Source organism: Palaemon carinicauda, chromosome 12 (genome assembly GCF_036898095.1).
Source record: "Palaemon carinicauda isolate YSFRI2023 chromosome 12, ASM3689809v2, whole genome shotgun sequence".
NCBI lineage: Eukaryota > Metazoa > Arthropoda > Malacostraca > Decapoda > Palaemonidae > Palaemon > Palaemon carinicauda.
The window spans coordinates 21,520,739-21,528,645 of record NC_090736.1 but is presented as its reverse complement, the minus strand read 5'-3'; the positions used below and the strand labels follow the sequence as shown (position 1 = coordinate 21,528,645).

Genomic DNA, 7,907 nt, shown 5'->3' with positions numbered 1-7,907 from the left:
TAGTGAAGATTTATAAGATTTTATTGTGGTTTAAAATATAGGTAAGTGTTTTTTTTTATCATTATTGTCAGTGTGAATAGATAAGTTACAGAAATATCTTTTTTATTATAAGAATAATACAAAATGCTAAATGTATCTGTTATTCCTTATCTGAATTACCATAACTGGAGAAGAGCAGAGGAATGTCAAGATATCATTTTAGTTTCCTGATTTCATGTGAAATAGAATGGGTTTGCTTCTCCTTGTGTCTACTAGATAAAGATCTAGTAAAAGTTATCTCTTGGTTACATTCCATGTGAAATCTTAATTACATTTCATTTGTCTAACATAATATCGGACTCTATTCGAAAAACCTTATGGCGAGTCTCCATCTAACAGAAATTAATACAGGCTCCGTTTCCCGAGAATAGTAGCAGCTCTGTTAAGCGACAATTAGCACTTGGCACAACCCTTCGAAAGTTAGTGTAGGACACCCTCCGTCCATCGAATTAGGAACCAGTCTCTTCCTCGAAAGTTGGCACTGGAATCCTTTCATCAAAAGCTCATCGGATATCGGCGACTTCTATTGAAACAGACTATCATTTGATTTACTTTTGAATTGACTCTTCAATCAAATTCACCTTCAGCTTCATGGCGTCGATTTCAGCAACTTTCTTAGTAAATGACTCTTCGATCAAACTCAGTTTGTTCTCCTCTACATCTATTTCAACAACTTCCTTTGTAACTGACTTATCAACTATACTTATTCAGCTTCAACGCATCAACTTTAACCTATTATAATGTAGTTGTCTCTTCAACCAACTCTCCTAGAGCTTTACGGCACCTTTTTCGAAAAGTTCCTTGTAACTAACACTTCAGTCAAATTTATCTTCTGCTAGCTTCCCTGTGTTGTCTTGGACAGTTTCTTAAGGAGTTGAATTTTCAAGTAAATACAACTTAAATTTTATGATGTTTATTTAGATAACTTACTTTGCTATTAACCTTGCAACCTACTTCACCTTAAGCGTCGTAGTATTGATTTAAATTTCATTATATTTTGTTGATTTTTTAAATTAAACTCCCTTCCACTTTCACTATATCAACTTCAATATCTTCCCATAGAATTAATTCTTCAATCAATCTCAAATTCACCATAATATTATAAATTTCACCAACTTCCTTCAGAATTGACTCTTCAAAAAAACACACCTTACATTTCGTAGTGTTAGTTCAAAAAAGAAACTTTTCAAAAAAACTCTCCTTCATCCTCACGACGTCGATTTAAAAAACTTTCTATGAAATTGACTTCAAACGAACTCACCTTCAGCTTTAAGGCATCAATTTAAAAAAAAAAAAAAAAAAAAAAAAAAAAAAAACTTTCTGTGAAATTCACTCGTCAAACAAACTGACCTTCAGCTTTAAGGCATCAATTTAAAAAAAAAGAAACTTTCTGTGAAATTCACTCGCCAAACAAACTGACCTTCAGCGTCACGACGTCGATTTGAGGATCTTCCTATGAAATGAACTCTTCAAACTAACTCACCTTCAGCTTCACGGTAATGATTACAAAAAAAAAAAAAAAAAATAAATAAATAAATAAATAAATAACTTCCTTTGAAATCAACTTGTTAAACAAACTGACCTTCAGCTTCCCGATGTCGATTTGAAGACTTTCCTTTGAAATGAACTCTTCAAACAAACTCACCTTCAGCTTCATGGCATCGAATTAAAAAAAAAACTTCCTGTGAAATCATTTTTAAACAAACTGACCTTCAGATTCACGTTGTCGATTTATAAAAAAAACTTCCTTAGAAATAAACTCTTCAAACTAACTCACCTTCGGTTTCACAGCATCGATTTATAAAAAAAAAAAAAATTCTAATGAAATCGACTCGTCAAACAAACTCACCTGCAGCTTCACGTTGTTGATTAGAAAAAGCTTACTTAGAAATGAGCTCTTCCAACTAACTCACTTTCCGCTTCCTGGTGTCAATCTAAAATATCTCCTGTGAAATTGACCTGTTAAACAAACTGACCTTCAGCTTCACGGCGTCGATTTCCACCGGTTGACTGGACCCTTTTCTGTTCAGGGATGTTATAGTGATGATGTAATCGCTTCCTGGCGTGAGTCCTCCGACATGAAATTTTGGAGTCGATTCTTCTAGCATGACCAGGAGCTTATAGCTCGGCGAGGAGTACACCCGTCCTTCGAACCACTGAGTGAGACCTCCATCCTCCCAGGAGAGCAGAGGACTTCCAGTGAGCCCCCGGTGTGATTCACTAAGTCGCAGTTTGTCACACTCTCAGGGGGTCCTTGAAAAATGGAGAGTAGTGTTAAATTAGGTTAATGAAGGACTCATCATTCTTAAGTATCCAATTGAACGGAATTATGTTCAAAATGATGTAACTGAAAGTATCATTGATAGGTTTTATAGATAAATATACATAACATCATACTTGAGGACCTGGTGTATTGAATTGTAATGACAATTGAAAGAATAGTGAGGAGTTGAATGTGTAGTGTGATCCTTATTTAAAATACCGTTAAGAAAATTTCATTGAATAAGATTCTGAAAATAATTCTTATCAGAGTCTAGCAAATAGAATGTATTTTTGTTTATTTTCCTTGTTAGGCATTACTATAAATTCATAGGGTTTTCTATTTATTAATTGGGATTTTTATTTTAGCATCTGTAGCTCAAACCCGAAAGAAGCCTAGGTTATTTTGCAATGTGCTAGAAACGGGTGTTGGAATAACAGTAGATTTGGACATTCCAGGAAACTCTAGCGAAACTTGATTTTGAAGAATAATAACAGAGTATATACGAATATACTCAATATACGAATATATATTCGACGAAATATATTGATCTAAATTTTAAAACGGACTATCAAGAAAAATCACGATGATCAATTCCTCAATTTTATTGTGATATGGTTCTCTGGTAACAGAGAATGAAACCCTTCTTGTTTTTAAATCAAAATAAAATAAAACAATGGCAAGTATATTCTTTCTAGTTTTATTTTCTCATTCGACTCTCCGACATCGAATTTCCATTATGAACGGATGAAGAAGTCTTAATGCAGAACTTGCTTTTATGAAACACGCCGGAAAAGATATTATGAATTTGTTCAAAAGACTTCACGTTGGGAAATTAAATCCCTGGGATAAATAACCTGCGCTTGGGAAGCGTTGTGAAATGCAATAGAATTAGCATCTTCTCTCTGCTGTGGAAATCGTTTTGTTTCCAAGAAAATGTATACCTTGTTCTTCAGAAATTAGCTTCAATGGCGAGCTATTTCGAAATAACTGTCTTTTCGTCTTGGCATTATAATTCATTCTATTAAAGGTTTAAGGTTTAAAGACCACTCATGAATGGCAGAGTCAAGGGACAGTGATATTGCCTTGCCCTATCGAGCAGGACAACGTCCTAAAGACTGACTATATATATATATATATATATATATGTGTGTGTGTGTGTGTGTGTGTGTCTGTGTATGTATGACCAGCGCACATGCGCCCGCCACCCAAGCTAGTACCAAGGAGGGCCAGGCAGTAGCTGCTGATGACTCCCCCAAAACACCCATTCTTAGCTCACAAGGATGATGAGGTTGCAGCGACCAAAAAAATAATGAATTTGAGCGGTACACAAGCCCCTGTCTAGCGTTCACCAGTCAGTGATATTTCCACATCGGCCACCAATACTAAGATGTTTCCTGCCTATGTTAATAACTAGAAGTTCCCTTTCTTAAGAATTTCTTTCCAAGCGAAGTTGGCAAGTAGACACATTCTTCCAGCAACCTCCTATTTCTTATATTTCTTTATATCATCCTCAATAGATAACAAATATATATCTCACTTTCTTTGACTACTGTATATGCAATATCACTTTATTTTACTTCAATAATAAACTTCATTATCATCATCATGTCCTCCTACGCCCATTGACGCAAAGGGCCTCAATTAGATTTCGCCAGTCGTCTCTATCTTGAGCTTTTTAAGTCAAAACCTCTCCATTCATCATCTTCTACTTCACACTTCATAGTCCTCAGCCATATAGGCCTGGGTCTTCCAACACTTCTAGTGACTTGTGGAGCCCAGTTGAAAGCTTGGTGAGCTAATCTCTCTTGGGGAGTGCGAAGATCATGCCCAAACCATCTATCCTAGTTATATTTTAAATAAGGTCATCATTTATACACCAATTTACGGTTGATTGCTATATCATCTTACAGATGAATTGACTACATATCTGTAACTATTTTTTTTACTAGAATAGAGAATAATGGCATCTTTGAATTATATAAAATTAGGAAGTGAGAGAAGTGACAAAAGGAAAAACATTTTGTATTCAACAATGTTTGATAAGTGGAAACAATTCTGTAAACAGTTTCGAAAAGATCTCAATACATTGCCATAATGCAAAAAGCAATTAATCATTCAGCGAGGAAAAAGATAGGAAGAAATGCATATTGTATTTGAGGCAGAAATAGAATGGCGGAAGAGAAGAGACATTTATCCTTATGGTCTCATTGACCAGGGAATCTTTATAACATTTTCCAATGCCACAAATCATTTAATAGGATTCGAGTTTAAGATGTATTTTATCTAGGATATATTCTCTGAATATATTTACATCTGGGATTGAGATTAGCAGAATCTATTTTTCTACCCAATTATCCTAATAATATAAATAATGAAATAATTTGAAATACTTAGACACAAAGAAGTGAGTTAGCAGAAATAACATCAATTTCAAGATATTTCACCGGAAGGATACCTTGTATCAGGCCACTGGTAGAATGAGAATGTCAACTGCGATCCCACGCATCTAACACCCAAAATGGAATTTACCGTCAACCTCCTAAATTCGTAGCAGAAAATGTACGCCAACGGAAGCCTAATGGACTGGCAAAGCCGATGTGAAGGAACACAGACTGTGACACTTGGAACAGAAACTTGTCAGGATTCTGCCAATACCGACTCGGTGGTAACAGTAGCCTTAGAGTTAGGTATATATACGAAGAACAGACTGGATCACATCTAAAAAATGGCCTCTGAGCACAACACTAGACGCTTCCGTCGTTATTATTGGCTAACGGGGAATGAATGCTTCGAATAACTGCTGTGTATTATACGGATCTTAACTGGAATGATGGTCTTGCAAGAGTCTAGTCAGTGCAATTAATAGCTTGCATTTTAAACTCATTTTATAGCAGTATAGCCAGTCTGGAGTCATTATTTCATTTCTTCTCTGGAATTTTTACTTTCGGTGAGGGCAAAGTAACTACGGATATCTGGAACTTATGACATAATGACTTCACTTCCGTTCTTCTTTAATAAGGGTTACTGGAATAATGCGTCTTTACTTTTTAGCTTCTCTTGGAGAAAAATTCTCGGGAAATGCAATGTTTGGTTATAAACAAAATAGGAAATATCTCAATATTCTTCAATTGTGTAAATACAATAAACATCACTATAGGAAATTTTTAGAATTTCTATATTATTCTTTTACGAACAAAAAATCAGTTAGAACCAAGCACTCTTTTTTTTCTTATTTCATCAGTTGAAATCGCCTACACTGAACTGAAGTAAATAATCAATAAGACTATTAGGAGGCAACTAGCTTTGCAGATTTTCAAATGTCAAGGAAAACATTCAAGTTTTACTGTCACACACACACACCCACATACATATGTTTCTACACACACACACACACACATACACACACATATATATATATAATATATATATAGAGAGAGAGAGAGAGAGAGAGAGAGAGAGAGAGAGATAGCAACGTTAATAAAAGAGTGAACCCTCCCATGGCCTCTAATGATAAATCTCCTTTGGGATTTCCTCAAAAGCCTCGTGCAATGTTGAAGGAGTTGCACCGAAATAGCCACTTGAGGACACCTTTCCCCACTGCAAAAGGGTGCGTGCTAATCATTAGGGCCTCTTGAGTGCTGGAGAAGTACTTAGGAACATGAAACATTTCATTTCAAACGGAAAAGGACTTCATATTACTTTTGAGCAAAGGACATACTCCTCTCTCTCTCTCTCTCTCTCTCTCTCTCTCTCTCTCTCTCTTCTTCTTCATCTCTCTCTCTCTCTCTCTCTCTCTCTCTCTCATTTTCAATAAAATAAACTCCTTTTTAACAAGACAATATATTAGCAAGTTCTCTCTCTCTCTCTCTCTCTCTCTCTCTCTCTCATTTTCAATGAAATAAACTCCTTTTTAACAAGACAGTATATTAGCAAGTTCTCTCTCTCTCTCTCTCTCTCTCTCTCTCTCTCTCCTTTTCAATAAAATAAGATATGTCTTCTTAACAAGATAATAGACTAACAGCTTGAAAATATCGTCTCTCTCTCTCTCTCTCTCTCTCTCTCCTTTCAATTAAATAAGATATGCCTTCTTCACAAGATAGCAGACTAACAGCTTGAAAATATCCACCCCCCTCCCTCTCTCTCTCTCTCTCTCTCTCTCTCTCTCTCTCTCTCCTTTTCAATAAGTTAAGATATGCCTTCTTCACAGGATAGTAGACTGACAGCTTGAAAATATCCTCTCTTTCTCTCTCTCTCTCTCTCTCTCTCTCTCTCTCTCTCTCCTTTTCAATTAAACAAGATATGCCTTCTTCACAGGATAGTAAACTAACAGCTTGAAAATATTTTTTCTCTCTCTCTCTCTCTCTCTCTCTCTCTCTCCTCTCCTCTCTCCTTTTCAATAAGATAAGATATGCCTTCTTAACAAGATAGTAGACTAACAGCTTAAAAATATCATCTCTCTCTCTCTCTCTCTCTCTCTCTCTCTCTCTCTCTCCTTTTCAATTAAATAAGATATGCCTTCTTCACAAGATAGTAAACTAACAGCTTGAAAATATTCTCTCTCTCTCTCTCTCTCTCTCTCTCTCTCCTTTGCAATTAAATAAGATATGACTTCTTCACAAGATAGTGGGCTAACAGCTTGAAAATTATCCTCTCTCTCTCTCTCTCTCTCTCTCTCTCTCTCTCTCTTTCAATAAAATAAAACACCTTTTTAACAAGACCGTAGACTGACATTTGGTTAAAAATTATTTTTTTAATATAGGTCAACACGGTTTTGTGCCCGCAAAAAGTACACAAACCCAACTGATAGCACACTATGAAAACATATGCAAAAATATGATAAATGAAAAAGACACAGAAGTGATCTATCTAGATTTTGCAAAAGCCTTTGACAAGGTAGACCATAATATATTAGAGAAAAAAATGAGAAAGCATAATATTGTGGTAAAGATAGGAAAATGGGGTAAAATAATTCCTGCAAAATAGAAAACAGATATTGGTTGCAAATGATGAGAAATCAGATGAAGCTCAGGTAATATCTGGCGTGCCACAAGGTACGGCATTAGCTGCACTGCTGTGTGTTATTATGATCTCAGACATAGACTGTGATGTTGAAAACTCTGTAGTGAGAAGTTTCACCGATGACAAAAGAATAAGTAGAGAAATTACTTGTGATGAAAACAGGAACTCACTACAAAGAGATCTAAACAAAATATATGAATGGGCGGAGATAAATAGGATGATATTTAACTCCGATAAATTCGAATCAATTAATTATGGAAACAGAGAAGGAATGGAATATGCATAAAAGGGACCTAATAACAAGACAATCACAAACAAGGAAGCAGATAAAGATCTTGTGTAATGTTAAATAGGAATGTTATGCAACGACCAAATAGCAACACTGTTGGCTAAATGTAAAGCAGAAATGGTAATGTTATTCAGACACTTTAAAACAAGAAAAACTGAACACATGATTATGTTTCACAAAACTTATGTACGTAGTACACTCGAGTACTGCAATGTGAAATGGTACCCAAACTACCAAAAGGATATTGCACAAATAGAGAGTGTACAAAGGTCCTATATTGCTAGAATAAAAAAAGTT

The 7,907-nt window shown here is 35.4% G+C and overlaps 1 pseudogene; it reads right to left on the bottom strand.

Annotated features, from left to right (window-relative positions):
• The window catches only part of LOC137650723 (uncharacterized), a 236,869-nt pseudogene that overhangs the window by 161,611 nt on the left and 67,351 nt on the right, over window positions 1–7,907 (bottom strand).